The 23814-nt window shown below is 44.3% G+C and overlaps 1 protein-coding gene across 5 annotated transcripts in view; it reads right to left on the bottom strand.

Annotated features, from left to right (window-relative positions):
- The window catches only part of TMEM163 (transmembrane protein 163), a 464307-nt gene that overhangs the window by 74732 nt on the left and 365761 nt on the right, over positions 1 to 23814 (bottom strand). The window lies entirely within an intron of this gene.

Raw genomic sequence — 23814 nt, 5'->3', positions numbered from 1 at the left:
AAGTCCCAGTAAGGGGACCACAGATTGAGAGGGAAACCTAAGGAACTTTGGGAGACCACTGTGAGTTACTAAGCGCTCAAGAAAGCCATCAGAACATCTTGGAACAAAGCAGGCTTCTTAACTATAAAACTAGAAATAAAAGCAAGAGATATGCCTTGGGTTATCAAGTGAAAAATAAAATGAGATCTGGATTCAAGTTTAGCAAGATAATGATCCTTAGGACCAAGGACAGGAACTTAAGGGAAAGATGACATTCCAAAGCAGGAGCCCCTCATTATATGGAAACCTGAAATGATTCAATATATTTTAATTTATTTATTTTTGCTTTTTAGGGCCATACCCGTGGCTTATGGAGGGATCCAATCGGAGCTGCAGCTGCCAGCTTATGCCATAGTCACAGCAACATCAGATCTGAGCAGCATCTTCGACCTACACCATAACTCACGGCAACGCCAGATCCTTAACCCACTGAGCAAGGCCAGGGATCGAACCCACCTCATGGTTCCTAGTCAGGTTCACTTCCACTGCGCCACAATGGGAACTCCATGATTCAATATATTTTAGCATACGTTACCACCCTTCTGCTGATGTGAACAAGCATCATGACAGTCCTAGTTTGACCTCATAGAGTCAGATTCTCTCTTACTCAATAGGAAGACGTAAGCCTGATGTCTATCTGAGGAGTGAGGAAGAAGGCAGTGTTTTCCCATTCCCCTACTTTGCTCAGATTATAAAACTGTAGCCCACCTGATCCTCAGGGCAGAGCCTCCTCGCCCACCTGCTTGTACCCCCCACAAGTGTCCTATCTTTATAAATCTATTTCTTGTTTCTGCACTGAGACACAAAGAACATAAGCCTCGGTAAATCCAGACACCAAGTGAGCGATTCTAATTTAAAAATAAAAGTGTTCAAGTCCCAATCTTGGTTTTGTGGGGTTTTGTTTTGTTTTTTGTTTGTTTGATTTTTTTTTTTTTTTTAGGGCTGCTCCAGGGGCATATGGAAGTTGCCAGGCTAGGGGTTGAATCAGCCTACACCACAGCCACAGCCACAGCCATAGCCATAGCAACACCAATTCTGAGCCAAGTCTGTGACCTACACCATAGCTCACGGCAACTCTGGATCTTGAATCCACTGAGCAAGGCCAGGGATTTAACTGTGTCCTCATGGATATTAGTCGGGTTCATACCGATGAGCCATGACGGGAATGCCCTTTTTTATTTTTTTAATTCAATTATAGTTGACTTACAATGTTGGGCCAATTTCTGCTGTATAGCAAAGTGATCCAGTCATTTCTTCATATATATATATATATACACACACACACACATTTCTTTTATTATCTTCCATCATGTTCTATCCCAGGTGATTGGATATAGTTCCCTGTGCTGTACAGCAGGACCTCATTGTCTATCCATTCTATATGTAATAGTTTGCATCTACTAACCTCAAACTCCCAGCCCTGGGTTCGAGTCCCAGAACATGAGTTCAAGTCCCAATCTGGGTTTAGGCTGGGTTTGAGTCAGAGGTGTTTCCATTTCAACATTACACCCCCCGGCCAGCCTCAGATCGTAGCTGCAGCCCAGACAGAAGGCTCTGGGATTTCAGGCAGAGCCCCAGCTCAGCACTGGTCAGGGTGGCATGGCACACATTTCTTAGAGGCCAGGAGAGAATCAAGCCCCTACCACAGCAGTGCACCTAACTGAACATCTCTTTATTTTCTCTCCCTCCTCCTCTAACTCTCCTGTCCCCCAACTCCTGCCTCCTGGGATGACTCCTGGACTCATTGCCCAATCATCTCTCTGCAGCCAAGTCCTTGCTGGAAGCCCCAGTGAGAGGCAGGGGTGTTCTAAGGAGAACCAAGAGGAAAGATGGTCATGGTATGTTGTCAAGAGAAAGAGAAAGCAACATGACTTGGGGATGACATGGATGAACTTGGTGTCTGACCACAAACGGCCTTGTGAACAACCAAATGTAGATCCAGGACAGCCGCCTCAATGTTCTCCTGGTTTTGCAGAGTAAACCCATCTAAGCCCCCAGAATCGGGCCAATCTCCCACCCAAATGTCCAACCAAAAACCTCAGTCTTGGGCACAATTGTTGGAGGTGCCTCTAATTCCCTACACCTTTAAGAATCTCACAGATGCAAAAGCAAGGCTCTGAATAAACCAAGCCAAGTCAGCGAGATTAGAGGCAAAGAAAGTGAGACGCTGGCCCTTCAAATCATTACATATTTTGCCTCTCAAGTCCATTGATTTTCCCCTCTTTTGGGGGACAATCTCAAACATGTGGTATAGCTGCATCAAAGGAGGCCGTGCTGAGTCAGGGTTCAGGTCTGTGTGGGCCAAAAATCTTCACCAAGAGCAAAGCTGCATCTGGGTGTGGACCAGGGGGCAGAGGTGAGTTTGAAGCAGAGACATGAGCTTCCTGTTGCCAGATGAGCACAGAAGGTTTGGCCAGGAGACCTTCTGAAGGTGGGCACTGTCCTGGATGAAGGGCGGGGTCTGAGCACGCAGACTTCTGAAAAAGCTCAATGAGAAAGGCAGTAAAGGAGGTGATGTGAGCCTGTAGAAAGAGGAGGGGACTCTGGGGAAGGAGGCAGGTGCAGACAGCTATCAACCGGACATACAGCATTCAAGGTCATGTTTCAGGGCACAAGGGACAATTGTACTTTGTCCCTTGCTATCCACTGCAGGTACCAAAACCTGTGGATGCTCAAGTCCTTTACTGAAATTGCTGTATAGTACAGCTGGCCTCCTGTATCCATGGATGCAGAATCCACTGATGGGGGGCCGACTGAAGAGGTAAAGGGAGTTTGTCCACATCACCGAAGTTCCACAACAAAAGCCATCACAAGGGGGCACTTGTAAATAATCTCCTGTGACTGTGGTGGGGCCTCAGAACAGACCCTTTGTCGACTACCACCTTTATCTTGCCGGTGACAGAAGAGCCATGTAGGGTCAGGCTGCCAGTCACATGGGACGAATGGTCACAGGAGCAGTAACGAGGAAAGTCATTTCTTATTCCCGCAGTAATTATTCTACCTACTCTTTCAAGAACCCTGTTTTGCTCTCATTTGTCTGCCCAGTGGTTCTGAATTAAACTGCCACTGCTTTTTTTAAAATATGGGGGTCAAATAGGGAAACCTTTGCATGTTGAAAGAACAATGCCACGTGGCTCTGAGCAGCCTTGCCATGGCCAATGGTTTCCTGACAGATGGAAATGAATGGCATGGCCCCTAATGGAGCCTCCATAATGAGGCCCTGGGTAATCACAATGCACAATCTGCACCATTAATGCCAGAGGTGGTTCAACCGAATTAGAGAATCAGGGCCTTGTAGATAAAGACAGATGCGTGTGTACACAGTAGTTTTATTAACCATTAACATGCTTTGCAGGGGGAAAAAAAAAAGGCTTCCAATTTAAAACCATGAAAGAGATTTGCAATTTGTACCTGTGGCTGATTTAATGGCTTGTCGGTGGGGGTTGGGATGGGAGCGCGTGTGCTGTCACTGACCTGCTCCAACGCGAGGCGGAAGAAAAACATCACCAGCCAGTCAATGAAGGGAATTATTCATGGGCTTGTTAAAAGGTCACATGCCAAAAACTTCATTTAACAAAAAGGAGCTGAGAGGCGGCCTTCAAATTTTTTGTTTCTTTTCAACTCAGAGAGGACTGGAAAGGGGAACAAGCAACATTTCATAGAGAAATAACTTACATAAAGCTATTACAGACATATTTCAAAATCCCGTTTCGAAAAAGTATTCAGGCACTTCTATGCCCCATCCCAAGCCCCCCAACTTCTTGGGCACCAGCTGCTTCTTTATCACTATCCTGCCATATCCCTCTGCCTTTGGCAAAGGAGCTAATTCATTCATCTTGCTATGAATTACACTAGTTGCTATGGCCTCTTTGCAGGAACTAGGACCAGTCCAGATGCAGATAAATGTTTGTTCTTTCTTTCTTTCTTTTTTTTTGTCTTTTTGCCTTTTCTAGGGCCACTCCCGCAGCATATGGAGGTTCCCAGGCTAGGGGTCCAATCGGAGCTGTAGCTGCCGGCCTACACCAGAGCCGCAGCAACGCAGGATCGGAGCCGTATCTGCAACCTACACCACAGCTCACAGCAATGCCGGATCCTCAACCCACTGAGCAAGGCCAGGGATCAAACCCACAACCTCATGGTTTCTAGTCGGACTCATTAACCACAGTGCCATGATGGGAACTCCTGTTTATTCTTTCTTGTTCAAAAGAGTAAAAATTCAATTAAAGAAAGAAATGTGAAGAAGGGAGACAGGACCCTTAACTTCAGTGAGTCATGTTAACTCAGGTGACATCACCCCCCACCCCATCCCCAGGCAACATCGGGCATGACCCAAAGACAGTTTTGGTTGTCAGACCTGGGTGGGCAGGTGTTAGGAGCATTCGGTGGACAGAGGCCGGGGATGCTGCTAAACATCATACAACGCACAGAGCAGCCCTACAACTGATAACTCAAAATGTCAACAGAGCTAAGGTTAAGAAATCCTATTCAACACCAATATTTCTTTTCACTCTTTTTTTTATTTTTTTTATTTTACGGCTGCACCTGAGGCATATGGAAATTACCAGGCCAGGGGTCAAACTGGAGCTGCAGCTGCCAGCCTACACCACAGCCACAGCAATGCCAGATCCGAGCTGTGTTTGCAATCTATATGCAGCTCACAGCAACATGGGATCCTTAACCCACTGAGCGAGGCCAGGGATCTAACCTAATCCTCATGGATACTAGTCAGGTTCTTAACCTGCTGAGCTACAATGGAAACGCCTAAACTCCAATGTTTTCGAGCCTCACCACCCAAAGTGTGGTGTGTGGACCAGAAGCATTGACCTGGGAGCTCATCAGAATCTCAGTTCCCTTCCTGACCTTGTGCACCAGAATCTGCATTTTCACCTCCAAGAGCCATGTGTAAGTGTTAAAATTTGAGCCACGGGAATTCAGAACAGCGGTTCTCAAAGTTGGCAGATCCCTGGAATCATCTGATTGCATGATGCTTGGGTCCTACCCTCAGACATCCAGGTGTTCCTGGGCTGGGGGAGCAGTCTGAGCATCAAGACTTTTCAAAGTTCCTCGGGTGATTCTGATGTACAGCCAAGTCTAAGAACCACTGTCTTCAAATAAGGTAAATCAGGGTTACTCTAACTGTGGTCCCTACACCAGCAGCAGCAGCAGCATCACTTGGGAACCTGTTCGAAATGCAAGCTCTCAGCCTCATTCCCTCAGTCTGGGGTGGGCCCAAGAGCTCACTCTTGGTGTGAGGTCTGACAAGTTCTTGAGGGGTCTGGAGCCCCTGAGTCTGAGCAGCAGTACAGTAAATGACATGCCCCCAGCCACCCGGCAGCTTCTGATCATTTAGAATTAGATCGCTATGTTCTTCCATGTATTACAAAACACTGAGCAGCCTTGGGAGGGCTCTGGTTTCCTTCGCCGTGGCACTGCAGATGGTGTATGAAGGTGTGCCCCATGTAATGGATGGTCTATTTTGAGACCGACTTCTGGAGAAGTATTTGGGGAAGAACCCCCTGGAACCAAATCTGCCTCCTGCTGGTACCCAACACATCTGAGCAAGGTGGGCAGCACCTGCAAATTACAGCAAAAGATGCTCCTGACCCTGGTCAGATGTCAGGGGGCCTCTCCCTGTCATCAATCTCCCTGAATCGGTGGGTGGGTGGCCGGAGTCCAGAAAAGCTTTCCACAGGTGGGCGAGGCTCTCAGGGCAGTAAGGTGAAGAAGATAGGGGAGTCAGGAGGCAACAGGCAGGAGAACCACATGAGAATAAGCAGGTAGGAACAGGCATTTAAAGCACACAACAGGAGTTCCCATCGTGGCACAGCGGAAATGAATCCGACTAGGAACCACGAGGTTGAGGGTTCAATCCCTGGCCTCGCTCAGTGGGTTAAGGGTCTGGCGTTGCCGTGAACTGTGGTGTAGGTGGCAGAGGCAGCTCGGATCTGGCATTGCTGTGGCTGTGGTATAGGCTGGAAGCTGTAGCTCTGATACCACCCCTAGCCTGGGAACCTCCATATGCCACAGGTGCAGCCCTAAAAAGCAAAACAAACAAACCACATAAACAAACCACACAACAAATTCACCTATCAGGCTGGGGAAGGGTTCCTGCAGAGGTGGTTTGGGCAGAGTTTCTTCTGGCACCAACCACAGTCCTGGGCAGAAAGCTTCCATGGCTTCATCTGCCCTGCCTACGGGAGGTCAAAAAATACTCTTCGTGGAGTTTCCTGCTCCAATGCAAAGGGTTAAGGATTCCATGTTGCCTCGGCTATGGCATAGGCTGCAGCTGTGGCTCGGATTTGATCCCTGGGCTGAGAATTTCCATATGCCACAGATGTGGCCAAAAAATAAATTAAGAAATACTCTTTGCAATTAACATCTTATCTTTTTTCCTTTTTTCCGCCCCCAGCCATGTCCATGGCATTCAGAAGTTCCCAGGCAAGGGTTCAAACTCGCACCACAGCAATTACAATGCTGGATCCTTAATTGCAAGGCCACCACGGAATACTTACACTATCTTTTCTGAAGCCCACAGGGAAGAAGAAAAACATTTTTTTTTCTTCTGTTTAATGAAAGAAAAGGGAAGGGACACTTCAGGATGCATTTAGCATTACAAAAGAATTTTATAAAACCACCCAAGATTTGTAAAATATTTATGTAAAAGTTACCCAAGTCAAAAGCCTCTCAGAGAGGGAGTTCTCATTGTGGCTCAGTGGGTGAAGAACCAATTAAACTCCATGAGGATGCGGGTTTGGTCCCTGGCCTTGCTTGGTAGGTTAAGGATCTGGCATTGCTGTGGCTGTGGTGTAAGCTGGCAGCTGCAGCTCCAATTCAACCCCTAGCCTAAGAACTTCTGTGCACCATAGGTGTGGCCCTAAAGAAAAGAAAAAACTTTAGGGAAAGTCACAGAAAATGTTCCAGAGGGAAATACAACAAATTCTGAATATCTGCAAAGGATACTTGCCCCAAAAAGTCCCAGAGCCCCAAATCCTACTATAATATGGCTTGAGGTTGGGAGAGCAGTAGGTGTGGCAGGAAATTTTCAAGGTACAAGGGCTTTAGAACTTCCAAAGAAGCATGTGGCAAGGAGACCCATGTCTCAGGGGCTTTTCAATTCCTACTTTTCAAATATCCTGAGCAAGGCTACCAGAGTTGCCCTGTCCTCATCTTGGGGACTGTTCTGGTCCTGGCTGAAGCCACAAACCCTGGCTTGGAAGACGTGAGAACTGAAAGAAAAGACAGTGCCTAAATCAGTCAACGTGACTGCATGGGAAACCCTCAGATAAGGTGAGATTTAAGAGGAAAAGAGTCAGTTAATCACACACACACAATCAAATGCAGAGAGCAAATACATATATTAGACATAGTTCCAAAATGAGCTAAGCCTTGTAATCATCTTTTTTGTACTTAACAAAACCTTCTCAAGTGCTTTTCAAAGACAAATTCTCAGGTGAGCTCCAGCCCAAGAAAATGGTCAATTTTAGTGGAGACAAAGAAAAGAAAACAAACGCCCCTCTCCCCTTCATTTCCATGTTGACCTTCCAAGCAAACAAGGCAGGGAAAACCAAATCCACAAAGAAGACACAGAAGCATCACTAGAGAGGAGAAAAGCTCCTGGTCACACTAATAAGACTCCAGGTCCCAAACCCTACCCTCCCCAATACTAAAAGGACATCCAATGTTTTTATGGAAACTGTGCCAGCAGTATTTGAAAAATAATCAGAGCAAACAGAAAAAAATTCTAAAGGTCAGAAAACATGATTCCCCTTGGTTCTACTCTCCAAGAGGCAGGAGAGAAATGACTGACTTCCCAGTAGGCACTGGGTCCAAGGAAATGCAAAAGAGTCTTCCTCAAGAGATCTACCCAAATCATTTTCATTCCACAAAAAAGAAAAAAACAAAAAACCTGAATTACTCATTTAAGGCTTTTTCTTTAACTCAGTAACATATGCCTTCTTTGGAACTAGACCTAATAACCTGGGCTTTCCTCTGGGACTGGAGGGGGAATAAATCAAAGTAATTATTTCTGGAAAGTGACTAATGTGCAAACATATTCTCTTCCACAGTATGATTTCCCGATACACACGCACACAGACACCCTTTCTTTGAAATGGGCCAGACACGGAGGATAAAGCTTAGGACCCAAAGAGAAAACTGATTTATGTCCTTTTCTACCTTTCCTCAACTATGTATGTTTTGATTCTTTCTGGCCTGAGCGCCAATGACTTTTATCAGCTTAAAGCACAGTCTGATTTTGATGTGGAGAAGGGAGTAATAAGATCTACATTTGGGACGTCCCGTCGTGGCGCAGTGGTTAACGAATCTGACTAGGAACCATGAGGTTGCGGGTTCGGTCCCTGCCCCTTGCTCAGTGGGTTAACGATCCGGCGTTGCCGTGAGCTGTGGTGTAGGTTGCAGACGCGGCTCGGATCCCGCGTTGCTGTGGCTCTGGCGTAGGCGGGTGGCTACAGCTCCGATTCGACCCCTAGCCTGGGAACCTCCATATGCCTCGGGAGCGGCCCAAGAAATAGCAAAAAGACCAAAAAAAAAAAAAAAAAAAAAAAGATCTACATTTGTTCTACTCTGCCATTTACAAGAAAAGGAAAAAAATGCCCCCTTTTGGAGTTCCCTGGTGGCCCAGTGGTTAAGGATCCAACATTGTCACTGCTGTGGCTCGGGTTTGATCCCTGGCCCAGGAACTTCCACATGCCTCCAGTGCACCAAAAAATAATAGTATTAAAATAAATAAATATTTTTAAAAGCCCCTTTTTATAAGCCCATTGAAATATGCATTTTGGCTAATATCCTAAGCTTAGCCCCAAAGAGTTTCTCATGAAGGCACCCACCTCCATGCTGGTGACTGGCCATAGTGAGGGGAGGTGGAATGGACCAGGGCCTCATGTCTAAAGAACACAGAGCAAACCCTAAGTGCTGAGCAATTCCTCCCCAAACATCTCAGTAAGGCCAGCCTCCCTGGACTTGCCCATCACAGGGACAGGGTCAAACAGCACACACAGAAAATTATTCTTTTATTATTTTTTTTTCTTCTTTTCTGGCCACACCCACAGCACATGGAAGTTCCTGGGACAGGGATCAAATCCGAGCCACAGCTGCAGCAATGCCAGATCCTTAACTCACTGCACTGGACCTTGGATGGAACCCGCGCTGCCACAGAGACAATGTCAGATCCCTAACCCGATGCACCACAGTGGGAACTCCAAAAATTACCCTTAAGTCATTTTTTTCTCCCAAGACCTTTCAACAGCCAAATCCTTCTCCCTAAGCTCCTTTGTTCTTAGTAGGATGTGATATTTGCTAAATGTAGATTTGATAATAAGAAAATGTGTATCTGATCCTGCACAGGCTTGCCACTGCCTCCGACAATCACATCTCTGAAAAGGCAGAATCGTGGGTTAATTGTGCAAAGGGCAGACTCAGCTTTGTGTAGGCTATTGTTTGTAAGCCTGTCCCCAGCTTTAGTTACTCACCATATTCCGGAAAGCAAGCTCAGACAGACGTGCAGCTGGGCCCGCACAGTGAAGGGTGCCTGGGGAATCCCACCAGCTCGATGTGCATGTAAAGTACGTGAGCTTACCACTCTCTGCATATGTTCCTCATTCTCCCATGCATTTGTGGCTGGCGGCATTTCCAATCACAGTGGCCACCCCATGAACTACCAAGGTTACACACCAGGAGCAAATTACAGCCCCACCATACTTGGGGACGGACAGGTCTCCTGTGTAAGGCACGCTCCTGCCAATAAACAAGCTTTCACCCTCGTTCAGAATTCAGATTGGGCTGGGATGTGCTAAGGGATTTCTGAAACTCACAATTTGCCTCTCATTAAAGAAAAAATTACCCCCTATTTCAAACACAGGACCTAAAGGAATACACAAAGAGGTTTACACAGATTCACACACAAGCAGTAGATGGCATCGTAGCTTAAAACAGCAAAACTGGAACAACTCAAAATTTCCTAATAAATTACAGTCCAGTCAACAGCAGAACTGAATGAGGCCATTAAAAAAGAATGGATTAGATATACAGGTAGGAGATTTTAAAATGTCCCTGGGTTTCATATTGAAAAAAGAGGTAGATTCCAGAACAATATGTACAGAAAGATCCTACTTTCATTTACACCTAGTCATGTGTGTAGATGTGTGTGTGTAAAGCATATGGGTGATGTGTTATATTTTATTTACAGAGAAAATATGCTGGAACCACATACACCCAACTGTTCACTGGGATTATCTTTCATGGGAGAGAGAGGAAAGGATAAGTATGAATGAGACAAAACTGTCACTTTAAAACTCATACTAGTTTAAATGAGTTGTATTTGTTCCACAAATATGCACAATTATAATCAGTGAAATGAATAAAAAATTTTCATTTTTAAAGAAACAACACACAGCTTTCCTCATTTACCAGAATGGCAGAATTCCCTCATGACAAACCACCTGAGCTCTCTGACGTTAATTACATAATCGGATCACCTCATGCCCTGGCGTAATAACTTGCCCAAGGCTTCCCACTGCTTTTATAATCAGAACGCCTCCCAAGGGTCCCAAAGCCCAGGGCACCTCCCAGCTCATCTCCCCCTTGCCCCCTCCCCAACTCGGTCCAGCCACAAGAACCTATTTTTCTGACCTTAAAACACACCAAGCTGGTCTCTACCTTCAGGGCTTTGTTTGCACCAAGCCCTCTGCCCAAGGATGCTTTTTCTCCAGGCTCCTTCCTGCCATCCAAAATGTCAGCTCTAGGACCTTCTTTGACCCCTCCCAACTTCAGAGACGCACTCCAAACATTCTCTGTCACGTTGCCCAATTGATTTTCTTCAGAGCTCTTACTTCTCTCTGCAATTAGATTACTGTCCATCTCCTCCTTTTAGGTCCAAGAGACCAGGGGCTAGGTTGTCTCCTATTTCTCGGTGTCTCGAAAAGTCCCTGGCACCAGGCAGGCACTCAGTAATTCATCGGTGAATCAATGAGTACATATCTGAGTCGGGTGTTAAAAAAGGCAACTCCTGGGAAGAATCTGATTGGGAAAACTGGACTTTTTCAAAACAAAGTTTGGCTCCTCGCATACAAAGCAAAAAGCATATTAAATTGACAGAACATCCATCTGACCAGAAACCCAGATGCCTAGATTCATCACCCAGAAATGCAAATGACTGAGAGAATGCAAAAGCAGGATGAGGTGTGGATTCACGCCTACTTCATGAAGTCTCTTAAGATGTACTTATCCATGAATCCTTCCCACACTTTCCCAAGTGAAGAAAGAGTCTCTCTCAGGCCACCTTTTCTAAGGTGACAATCCCAACAGCCAGAGGAACCCTGAGGAAGGGCAGGTATTTAGCCAGATGGGTCTGAACTGGAGCCGACAAATGGGGGTAAAGGGAGGGGGTACTGAAATACATAAACATGTCATTTTCCAAATTCCCATCCATTCTCTCAGACAGGACTTGTCGACAGAGGCTCAGTACCACAGCTATTTTTGAAGGGTACTTGATTTCAGGCTCCAGCTCATGTCTGCACAACCCAGTTTTCCCACAACCTCAGCCTCAGTCACCTTGGGAGATGATGAGTATTTGAACTCTGATTTAAAAGCAGGGAAGGTCAAGCTTTCTTGGTGGGGACGTCCAGGCCACTGATGCCATCTTCTCGTTAAAAATACATGTTCAGGAGTTCCCGTCGTGGCGCAGTGGTTAATGAATCTGACTAGGAACCATGAGGTTGCGGGTTCGATCCCTGCCCTTGCTCAGTGGCTTAAGGATCCGGCGTTGCTGTGAGCTGTGGTGTAGGTTGCAGACGCGGCTCGGATCTGGCATTGCTGTAGCTCTGGTGTAGGCCGGCGACTATAGCTCCTATTAGACCCCTAGCCTGGGAACCTCCACATGCCGCGTGAGCGGCCCTAGAAAAGGCAAAAAGATGACAAAAAAAAAAAATGTTCAGAAAGAACATAAGATTTCATGCCTGAAGATACCAAGGAACAAATTTTGGCAGATGCTCATACACATACTGAACAATTTTTTTGTAGCAACAAACACAGTGGCAGACAGAGGGGCACCTTTGCCAGTTCTCAGGAGAAAACAGGGCTACAGGGAGGTAGAGGGTGTTAACCTGCCAAGCCTGGATCAGCTTTCCTGAACAGATGCAAAATCTTTTCAGAAATGTTCCTCTCTAGTACCCTGTATTTAAGGATTTAATTCAAAGGGGGCAAATGCAAAGATGCTTAGCAACAGGCAAAAATTTTTTTATGCCGGATACATAAATTCTAGAGATCTACTTTACAACTGCTGTGCCTAAAGTAACAATATTGTATCTTAGTCTTTTTTTTTTTTTTTTTCTGTCTTTTTGCCTTTTGAGGGCCACACTCACAGCATATGGAAGTTCCCAGGCTAGTGGTCTAACTGGAGCTGCAGCTGCTGGCCTGCACCACAGCTCACGGCAATGCCAGAGCCTTAACCCACTCAGCGAGGCCAGGGATCGAATTCGCAACCTCATGCTTCCTAGTCAGATTCGTTTCCGCTGCCCCATGATGGGAACTTTGTATCTTAGTCTTAAACTTTGTTAAGGTGGGTCTACCCTTAAGTCTTCTTATTATAGTACAATAAAAATTGTCGTAAAGAATTTAAGTTTATTAGTTTAATTTCAGAATACCTACTTTTATACAATACGTATCTTGGACTTAAACATTTATAAAGTGAAGCTCATGTTAAGCATCCTTACTACAAGAAAATAAAAATTGTTTTAAAGAATTGAAGTTTATTAGATTAATTGTATTTAAGGCTACATATTACTTTTATATATATAACTATTTTATATATTTAATTTATATAACATAGCCATGCATATGGGTGCATACACACACACACACACACACACACCAACACACAACACTTTTCAGCTCTTCAAAACTGATTCTCTTTTCATCCTTTGCCTGATACGGCTAAGGCACTTTTAACCTTAACCTAACAGAATGAGAAAAGGGTAGTTACATTATGTAGAGCAGAAATAGCCTAAACCATGGATTTTCCATCTCTCCAGTTAGAAAGATGACTCTGGCTGCCTGGAGAATGCAAGCCGCTCGATTTACAAAGGCCTACAGCTTGCTGCCCTGACATAGCCCTGTGGGTACTGACCAAGGTTCGGGGCTGTTCGCAGCTGTTCTCTCTGGACTCCTGCTTCCTTCCAAGTCCACAGTCACACCTGCCATCAGCACACAAAGAATGTGCTGAGGTTGAGCAGGGCTTCCCAGCTGAGCAGGAGCTGCACAATGCAACACCAGGCTTTGCAGTACAGCAGGCTGAGGAGCAAATTGCCAGCATAAATTTCAACTCTCCAACCCTGGGCAAACTGCTGCATCTCCTTAGCCTCATTTTCTCCCCTGGAACAGTGACACCTGCATCTCATAGGGCTGTTCTGAGAAATCAATAAGACATATTGGAGGCACGGCTTAGCACAGTGCCCAGAGCACGGTAAGAAAATCTGTAAGTAAGGCTGTCTTAAGAGTTAAACTTTTAGGAGTTCCCGTCGTGGCGCAGTGGTTAACGAATCCGACTAGGAACCATGAGGTTGCGGGTTCGGTCCCTGCCCTTGCTCAGTGGGTTAACGATCCGGCGTTGCCGTGAGCTGTGGTGTAGGTTGCAGACGCAGCTCGGATCCTGCGTTGCTGTGGCTCTGGCGTAGGCCGGTGGCTACAGCTCCGATTCAACCCCTAGCCTGGGAACCTCCATATGCTGCGGGAGCGGCCCAAGAAATAGCAACAACAACAACAGACAAAAAAAAAAAAAAAAAAAAAAGAGTTAAACTTTTAGATCAAAACCTAGTAGATCAGAACAGGATCTCTACAAAAACTTCTTGGCTCCCTGGCCATGGTTCCCTGCCAGACTATAAAATCCACAGCTGTATGTTTAGGGCCTATAGGCTCTCAGAAAATATGGAATAAAAACACAGAGAAAAGAATAGGAAGACTCCATCACCTGCAGATGGAGATGCTATCAACCTAAGTGAAGAAAAAGCTCATAAAACAGAAACGGTTGGTCAACTAGGGAAACACAAAAAACCTGGTTATAAAGATAAACATGGGAGTTCCCCTTGTGGCTCAGTAGTAACAACTCCAGCCAGTATCCATGAGGACATGGGTTCAATCCCTGGCCTCACTCAGTGGGTTAAGGATCCACCTCAATGAGCTGGGGTGTAAGTCACAGACATGGTTCACACCCAGCATTGCTATGGCCGGCAGCTGCAGCTCCAATTTGACCTCTAGCTTGGGAACGTCCATATGCCATGGGTGTGGCCCTAAAAACACCAAAAAATAAAAAATAAAAAATAAATAAATATGATGGATCCCTCCAAACTCTGCTGCCCAAAGAAGACAGGCTCGCAGCCGGGATCCTGGTCTAAAGGTGGTTCTTTTTAGTCCTGAACAGTATCTCTGCTATTCAGACTGATATATCACTCAGAACCTGATGCCTCGAAACAATGTACTCATCTAACACCTGCTTGTTCCAGTGCCTGGGATTCCTACGTGGTTCTACCTACAGGGATAAAAATGGGAAAAAACCACATGGGTACACAGACCAGGTCTTATGATGGAGATACTTTGCATCCACTGATAAACTGGCATCCTGTTTTTCCAGTCAGTTCTATAAGCTCGATTAATCTGAGTCCCCCTGTTCTCATGCCATTAAAACCAAGCCTCAGCATGTGAAGTCAAAAACCAGGCTCTGCAGAGCCAAAAGGAGGCTGGGAGGACATTGCCAGTGGGATGGACGGCCACTTCAAGAAGATGTCTCCAGACACAAGCCATTTCACTAGCAAGGGTAATGCAACTTCTAAAGGGTCTGTGGGAATTGAGACCAAGAGTAAACCGAGGGAGGGGAAGGGTGATTTTTCCCATCTTGGTGCAGTGGAAACAAATCCAACTAGAAACCATGAGGTTGCCGTTCCATCTCTGGGCTCACACAGTGGGTTAAGGCTCAGCGTTGCAGTGAGCTGTGGTTTATTTAGGTCATGGCTCTGACCTGGCATTGCTGTGGCATAGGCTGGCAGCTGTAGCTCCGATTTGACCCCTAGCCTGGGAACGTCCATGTACCACTGGTGGAGCCCTAAGAAAAAAAAAAAAACCTAAGAAACCTCAAGTATAAAACAAAACTACAAGGATTACTCACGCCCACTAAGATGGCTAGAAACAAAAAGGCAGATAAAAACAGGGGCTGAGAAAGAAGTAGAGAAAATAGAACCCTCATAAATTGCCGGCAAGGATGTAAAATCTAAATGCAAAAAAAAGCAACTTTGGTAAACAATTTGACCATTCCTCAAACGTTAGACAGAGTTCCCATGTAGCACAGCAATTCCACTCCTAGGTATAAACCCCCGACGTGAAAACACATTTCCACATAAACACACAGAAATGTTCATGGAAGCATTATCCATATAATAATAGCCCCAAAGCAAAACACCCCATGTGTCCATTAACTGATGGATGGATAAATTAAATCTGACATATTCATACAATGGAATATTGCATAGCCATAAAAAGGAAATATTGATACCTGATAAAATGTGGAGGAATGTTGAAACATTATACTAAGTGACAGACTAAGTAAAGGAAGAAAACATGCTAAGAAAAGGACTACATCATGTATAATCCCACTTACCTAAGAGGTCCTGGACGGGCAAAACTTTAGGGGCAGAGCGATTAGTGGCTGCCTAGGACTGAGAGTGGGGAAAAGGGATTGGGAGGGTTTGAAGTGGCTGAAGCTAAAGAGAATAGGGCTTCTTTTGGGGGTGACAAAAATGTTCTAAAATTGATGGGGGTATAGATGCGTAACTCTATGAATATACTAAAAGCCACTGACATTACACTTTCAGTGCATAAACTGTATGCTACATGCATTATATCTTAATAAGGCTATTTTATATTTTTAATTTTTTATTTTTTTTAATAGTTGTTTGCCTAATACAATTTTTTTTCTACTGTACAGCATGGTTACCCAGTTACACATACATGTATACATTCTCTTTTTGCAAATTATCATGCTCCATCATAAGTGACTAGACAAAGTTCCCAGTGCTACACAGCAGGATCTCATTGCTAATCCATTCCAAAGGCAATAGTTTGTACCTATTAACCCCAAGCTCTCCAACCACCCCACTCCCTTCCTCTTCCCCTTGACAACCAGTCTATTCTCCAAGTCCATGATTTTCTTTTGTGTGGAAAGGTTCGTTTGTGCCTTATATTAGACTCCAGATATAAGTGATATCATATGGTATATGTCTTTCTCTTTCTGACTGACTTCACTCAGGATGAGAGTCTCTGGTTCCATCCATGTTGCTGCAAATGGCATGATTTCATTCTTTTTTCTGGCTCAGTAGTATTCCATTGTGTATATATACCACTTCTTCCTAAACCAGTCATCTGTCGATGGACATTTGGGTTGCTTCCATGTCTTGGCTATTGTGAATAGAGCTGCAATGAACATGCAGGTGTGTGTGTCCTTTTCAAGGAAAGTTTTGACTGGATATATTTCCAAGAGTGGGATTGCTGGGTCATATGGTACTTCTATGTATGGATTTCTAAGGTATCTCCATACTGATCTCCATAGTGGTTGTACCAGCTTACATTCCCACCAACGGTGCAGGACGGTTCCCCTTTTCTCCACAACACTTCCAGCATTTGTTATTTGTGGACTTATTAATGATGGCCATTCTGACTAGTATGAGGTGGCATCTTGTGGTAGTGTTGATCTGCATTTCTCTAATAATGAGGGATGTTCAGCATTTTTTCATGTACTTGTTGGCCATCTGTACATCTTCCTTGGAAAAACATCTATTCAGATCTTTTGCCCATTTTTCAAATGGGTTGTTGGCTTTTTTGCTGTTGAGTTGTATGAGTTGTTTGTATATTTTAGAGATGAAGCCCTTGTCCATTGCATCATTTGAAACTATTTTCTCCCATTCTGTAAGTTGTCTTTTTGTTCTCTTTTTGGTTTCCTTTGCTGTGCCAAAGTTTGTCAGTTTGTTTAGGTCCCATTGGTTTATTTTTGCTCTGATTTCTGCTGCTTTGGGAGACTGACCTGAGAAAATACTCATAAGGTTGATGTCAGAGAAGGTTTTGCCTATGTTCTCTTCCAGGAGTTTGATGGTGTGTTGTCTTATATTTAAGTCTTTAAGCCATTTTGAGTTTATTATTGTGCATGGTGTGAGGGTATATTCCAGTTTCACTGATTTACATGCAGCTGCCCACGTTGCCCAGCAATGCTTGCTGAAAAGACTGTCTTTTTCCCATTTGATAATCTTGCCTCCTTTGTCAAAGATTAATTGACCATAGGTGTCTGGGTTTATTTCTGGGTTCTCTGTTCTGTTCCATTGGTCTGTCTGTCTGTTTTGGTACCAGTACCGCACTGTCTTGATGACTGTGGCTTTGTAATATTTCTTGAAGTCTGGGAGAGTTATGCCTCCTGCTTGGTTTTTGTTCCTCAGAGTTGCTTTGGCAATTCTGGGTCTTTTGTGGTTCCATATCAATTTTGTATTGCTTGTTCTAGTTCTGTGAAAAATGTCATGGGTAATTTGATAGGGATTGCATGGAATCTGTAGATTGCTTTGGGTAGTATAGCCGTTTTTATAATATTAATTTTTCCAACCTAGTACCATGGAATATCTTTCCACTTCTTTACATCTTCTTTAATTTCCGTGATTAATGTTTTATAGTTCTCAGCATATAAGTCCTTTACCTCCTTGGTAGGGTGTATTCCCAGGTATTTGATTTTTGGGGGGTGCAATTTTAAAAGGTATTGTATTTTTGTATTCCTTTTGTAATATTTCATTGTTAGTATACAAAAATGCAACTGATTTCTCAGTGTTCACCTTATATCGTGCTGCTTTGCTGAATGTGTTAATCAGTTCAAGTAGTTTTTGGGTTGATTCCTTAGGGTTTTCTATATATAGTATCATGTCATCTGCATACAGTGACAGTTTTACCTCTTCTCTCCTATTTGGATGCATTTCTTTTGCCTGATTGCTGTGGCTACGACATCCAGTACTATGTTGAATAACAGTGGTGAGAGTGGACATCCTTGTCTTATTCCAAATTTTAGTGGAAAGGCTTTCAGCTTTTCTCCATAGAATATTATATTTGCTGTGGGTTTGTCAAAAATGGCTTTGATTATGTTAAGGTATGTTCCCTCTATACCCACCTTGGTAAGAGTTTTTATCATGAATGGATGTTGGACTTTGTCAAATGCTTTCTCAGCATCTCTTGAGATGATCATGTGGTTTTTGACTTTTCTTTTGTTAATGTGGTGTATGACATTGATTGATTTGCATATACTGAACCATCCTTGTGCACCTAGAATGAATCCCACCTGGTCATGGTGTAGGATTTATTTGATATGTTGTTGGATTCAGATGGCTAAAATTTTGTTGAGAATTTTTGTGTTCATGAAAGATATTGGCTGATAGTTTTCTTTTTTAGTGGTATCTTTGTCTGGTTTTGGAATTAGGGTAATGATGCCATCATAGAATGTCTTTGGGCGTGTTTCTTCTTCTTCAACCTTTTGAAAAAGTTTAAGGAGGATGGGTATAAGTTCCTCTTTGTATGTTTGGTAGAATTCACCTGTGAAGCCATCTGGTCCTTGACTTTTATTTGTAGAGAGTGTCTTTATGACATATTCAATTTCCTTTCTAGCGATTGTTCTGTTCGGTTGATCTATTTCTTCTTGATTCAGCTTTGGCAGGCTTTAAGTCTCTAGAAAGGTGTCCATTTCTTCCAGGTTGTCAAATTTGTTGGCATACAGTTGTTCATAGTCTTCTCTCATGGTTTTTTGTATTTATGTAGTATCCACTGTGACTTCTTTTTTATTTCTGATTTTGTTTATTTGGGTTTTTTCTCTCCTGTTCTTGGTGAATCTAGCCAGGTTTGTCAATTTTGTTTACCTTTTCAAAGAACCAGCTCTTGGTGTTATTGACTTCTTCAATTGTTTTTTCAATCTCTATTTTATTGATTTCCTCTTTGATCTTTATGATTTCCTTCCTTGTGCTGACTTGAGGTTTTGTTTGTTCTTCTTTTTCTAATTCCCATTTAGGTGTTGGGTTAAGTTGTTGACTCTTTCTTCTTTTTTTGAGGAAGGCCTGTATCGCTATGAATTTCCCTCTGAGCAGTGCTTTTGCGGCATCCCATAGATTTTGAGTGGATGTGTCTTCATTATCATTTGTCTCGAGTTAATTTTTAATTTCCTTCGTGATTTCCTAATTGACCCATTGGTTTTTTAGTAGCATGTTGTTTAGTCTCCGAGTAGTCAGTTTTTTCTCGCTTCTTTTCCTGTGGTTGATTTCTAGTTTCATGCCATTGTGGTCTGAGAAGAGACTTGAAACAATTTCTTTGCTCCTAAATTTGCTGAGGTTAAGTTTGTGCCCCAGTATATCACCAATTCTTGAGAATGTTCCATGTGCACTTGAGAAGAATGTATATTCTGATTTTTTTTGGATGTAATGTCCTGAAAAGGTCAATGAAGTTTAACTTTTCTATTGTGTCCTTTAGGATCTCTGTTGCCCTACTGATTTTTCTCTCTAAAGCATCTATCCATTGTTGTAGGTGGGGTGTTAAAATCTCCTACCAAGATTGTATTCCCATCGATATCTCCTTTTATGTCTGTTAGTATTTGTTGTAGGTATCTGGGTGCTCCTATATTAGGGGCATATATATTGACGATTATAATATCCTCTTCTTGAATGGATCCTTTAACCATTAAGTAGCGTCCTTCTTTGTCTTTCTTTATGGCCTTAGTTTTAAAGTCTATTTTGTTTGATATGAGTATTGCAACTCCTGCTTTCCTGACTTGTCCACTGGCATGAAGTATCTTTTCCCATCCCCTCATTTTCAATCTATATGTATTATTTGCTCTGAGATGAGTTTCTTGTAGGCAGCATATTGAAGGTTTTTGCATTTTTATCTAAACCGCCACTCTGTGTTTTTTGATTGGAGCATTTAGTTCACTGACATTTAAGTTTATTACTGATAGATAGGTATTTATTGCCATTTTAAACCTTGTTTTCCAGTTGATTCTATGTTTCCTTTTTCTTCTTCTCTTTTTTGGGTTGGATGGCTTCCATTTATTTTATGCTTGAGTACTTTTCAGTTTTTGTAAATAGAATGTTGGGTTTTGATTTGTGGTTGCCCTGTTTTTTAAGCATATTAAGTCCTTCCTATATCTTCTTGCTTTTGCCTGACAGTCATATAGGCTCAGACACCTCATTAAAATAAAAAAAAAAAAGAATCTATATCTTCTTACTTGCCTTCCCCACATTGTATGATTTTGATGTCTTTTTTTTTTTTAACATCTTCATGTTTAGATCTGTATGCTGGCTTATTTAAGTGCTTGCTTTCCAGTCATGGTTTTCTCCATCCTAATTCTTCTTTTTCTCTTTTTTTTTTCCTCTTTATTTTAATTTAGAGAAGCCCTTTCAGTATTTCTTTCAAAATGGGTTTAGTATTGCTGTACTCTTTTAGCTTTTGTTTGAGAAATTCTTTATATCCTCTTCTAATTTAAATGATATTCTTGGAGTTCCCGTCGTGGCGCAGTGGTTAACGAATCCGACTAGGAACCATGAGGTTGCGGGTTCGGTCCCTGCCCTTGCTCAATGGGTTGAGGATCCGGCATTGCCGTGAGCTGTGGTGTAGGTTGCAGACGCGGCTCGGATCCCGCGTTGCTGTGGCCCTGGCGTAGGCTGGCAGCTACAGCTCCGATTCGACCCCTAGCCTGGGAACCTCCGTATGCCGTGGGAGCGGCCCAAAGAAATAGCAAAAAAGACCAAAAAAAAAAAAAAATGATATTCTTGCTGTATAGAGGATTCTAGGTTGCAAATTTTTCCCTTTCCGCACTTTAAATATATCTTGCCCCTCCCTTCTGGCCTGTAGTATTTCTGAAGAGAAATCAGCTGATAGACTTATGGGGCTTCCCTTATAATTAATGCTTTGCTTTTCTCTTGCTGCCTTTAGAATCTTCTCTTTAACTTTTGCCATTTTTATTATAATATGTCTTGGTGTGGGCCTGTTTGGGTTCTGCATGTTTGGGGCCCTCTGTGCTTCCTGTATCTTGATATCAGTATGCTTTAGATTTGGAAAGTTTTCAGCTATAATTTCTTCAAATATATTTTCAATCCCCTTTTCTTCTTCTTTTCCTTCTGGAATTCCTATTATGCATATATTGGCCTGCTTTATATTATCCCATAGGTCTCTTATATTGCTTTCATGTTTTTCCATTTGGTTTTCTGTCTGCTGTCCTGACTGGGTGATTTCCATTATTCTGTCTTCAATATCACTAATTCGTTCCTCTGCATTCTTCATTCTGCTCTTTATTGCCTTAAGCTCAGTTTGTATCTCTGCAAATGAATTTTCTAGTTTTTCTTGGCTCCTCCTTATATTTTCTAGGTCCTTTCTAAAGGAATCTGCATTACTGTTCATATCCTCTCTCAATTCCTTCAGTATTTTCACTGTCTTCCTTTTGAACTCAATGTCTGTCAGACTGCAGAGGTCTGTTTCATTGTTATCTGCCTTAGGTGAATTCTCCTGTTCCATTAACTGGGAATGGCTTCTGCACTTCTTCATCTTGCTTGTGTTTTTCTTTTTCTGTGAGTTTGGGGAAGCCAAACTGTAGTCTTGTAAGGCTACTTCTATGCAAGAATACCCCTTTGCATTTGGAGGGGGGGCTGCTATTTATTTTTGGTGTGGGAGTTTGAATATTTGCTGTAACTTTCTTCAGTGTGAGCAGGCTGTTGTTCCTAAGATGCTCAGTGTTTTTTGTTTTTTTTTTTTTTTTTTTTTGTCTTTTTGTCTTTTTTGTTATTGTTGTTGTTGCTATTTCTTGGGCCGCTCCCGCGGCATATGGAGGTTCCCAGGCTAGGGGTCGAATCGGAGCTGTAGCCACCAGCCTACACCAGAGCCACAGCAACTCGGGATCCGAGCCGCGTCTGCAACCTACACCACAGCTCACAGCAACGCCGGATCATTAACCCACTGAGCAAGGGCAGGGACCGAACCCGCAACCTCATGGTTCCTAGTCGGATTCGTTAACCACTGCGCCACGACGGGAACTCCTCAGTGTGTTTTCAGGGAGAAGGAGGCAACGGGTAGGGCCAGCAGTCAGTGCCGGGTCGTTGGGCTCTCAATAGCAGCAAGGACCTGCAGGAAGGTGGCACAGGCTGCTCCTAGTTGCAGGGCCCTGGGAAGTGGTAATAAGCTCTCGGCAGATCTTCAAGGTGACCAGAGCATTTGGCAGTAACAAGAGCAGGGTGTGTGAGTTCCCAGTGGAGTAAGAGCAACAACAGCTTGTCTTTGATTGCAATGAGCTCCTCTGAGGTGATTGGAACTGCAGGTGGTGCCTGTTCAGGGACCCCTACTGGGAGCAGGCCATGACCATCTCTAGAGTCAGTGATAACTGCAGTGGTTTGCCCCCCCCACCTGTAGACCATGCATGAAGAAACCTGTCTCACTTAGCCCACGTATGAGGTGTTTTAAAGGGTGTTCCTTGTTGCAGGATCCTGGGAAGTGACAGAGATCAGGTGTGTGGGTACTTCCCAGAATGTCTGGCAGTGGCAGCAGCAGGGCGGGTGTGTTCTTGGAGGTGCGAGAGCACCAACAGGTGGTGTTCGGTCACAATGCCCTCCTCTGTGGCACCTTTTAGGTGAATGGGGCTGCAAGTGATTTTGTTCAGTTATCTCCAATGGCAGTGGGCCACGCCCACCTCTAGAATCAGGGATAACTGTGGCGGTTTGCCCCCGCCACCTGCAGACCATGCAAGAAGCACCCTGTCCCACTTAGCCCACACAGGAGGTGCTGCACCAGTTGCTCCTAGTTGTAGGGTCTTGGGAAGGGACAGGGGTTCACCCAGAGCATTTGGCAGTGGCAGCTGCTGCAGGGTGGGTGTGTCCCCACGGGAGTGACAACTACAGCATGTGGTGCTTGGTTGCAATGCCCTCTTTTTTTGTTTTTTGGCAATGCCTGAGGTGACTGGGTCACTGGTGGAGCCCACTCACAGGCCCCCAGTGGTGGCAAGCCACGCCTCCCTCTGTCCTCTGAGACCACTGCTGCAGTCTGTCCCTGCCACCTGTGGATGGTGCAAGAGGCACCACGTTGCACTTAGCCCCCTTATGCTCTTAGCCCACACAATAGGTGCCTGGCCACCAGTAGCCTGCACAAGATGCGCCTAATCTCCCCTAAACAAGCAAGAGGCTTCTCACCACCTGTAGCCTCTGCAGAGCCGCCCTGCCCTCTAATCCTGCGGGCATGCCCACGCTTCAGTGCAGGGGGTTTCCTATGGTCGCCCGCCCCTCCTCTTCTCCCCTCCCCAACAATAGCACCTTTCCTCACCTGCAAGTCTGGACCTTCTCCCGGGTTCCCTCTGCCATGGTGTTCCTCTCCTTAGCCGGTGTCGCACTGCTCCTTAGCCCCTCATGCCATCCCCAGTTCTCTCCCCAGGACTGTCCTCTGGAACCTGAGTCTCAGTGCCCAGCTCCTGCCCGAGCGTCTCAGGCTGTAGTGTCCTGGGCCAGTGGTTCAGATATCTGTGCAGCTCTCACTCTGCTTTGCTGTTCTCAGTCCAGCTGCTGCATTTTTCTCGACGACTTTGAGGTCCCACTGACTCAGCCCATCTTTCATCAGTTAGGTGGCTTCCCAGGAGGCGGGTTCCTTTTCTCTTTCACGGCTCCCTCTCAGGAATGCAAGTCCTGTCCTGATTCCTTTTCTCTCTCTTTTTTTTCTTTTGTTCTACCCAGT

The sequence above is a fragment of the Sus scrofa genome, chromosome 15, assembly GCF_054392235.1.
Source record: "Sus scrofa isolate SSC_HxYL_T2T_F1_AM1 chromosome 15, Sscrofa_HxYL_maternal_Yorkshire_Landrace_v2.0, whole genome shotgun sequence".
Lineage (NCBI taxonomy): Eukaryota > Metazoa > Chordata > Mammalia > Artiodactyla > Suidae > Sus > Sus scrofa.
Note: the sequence above shows the minus strand (reverse complement) of the source record. Positions and strands in the feature narration are given on the sequence as shown.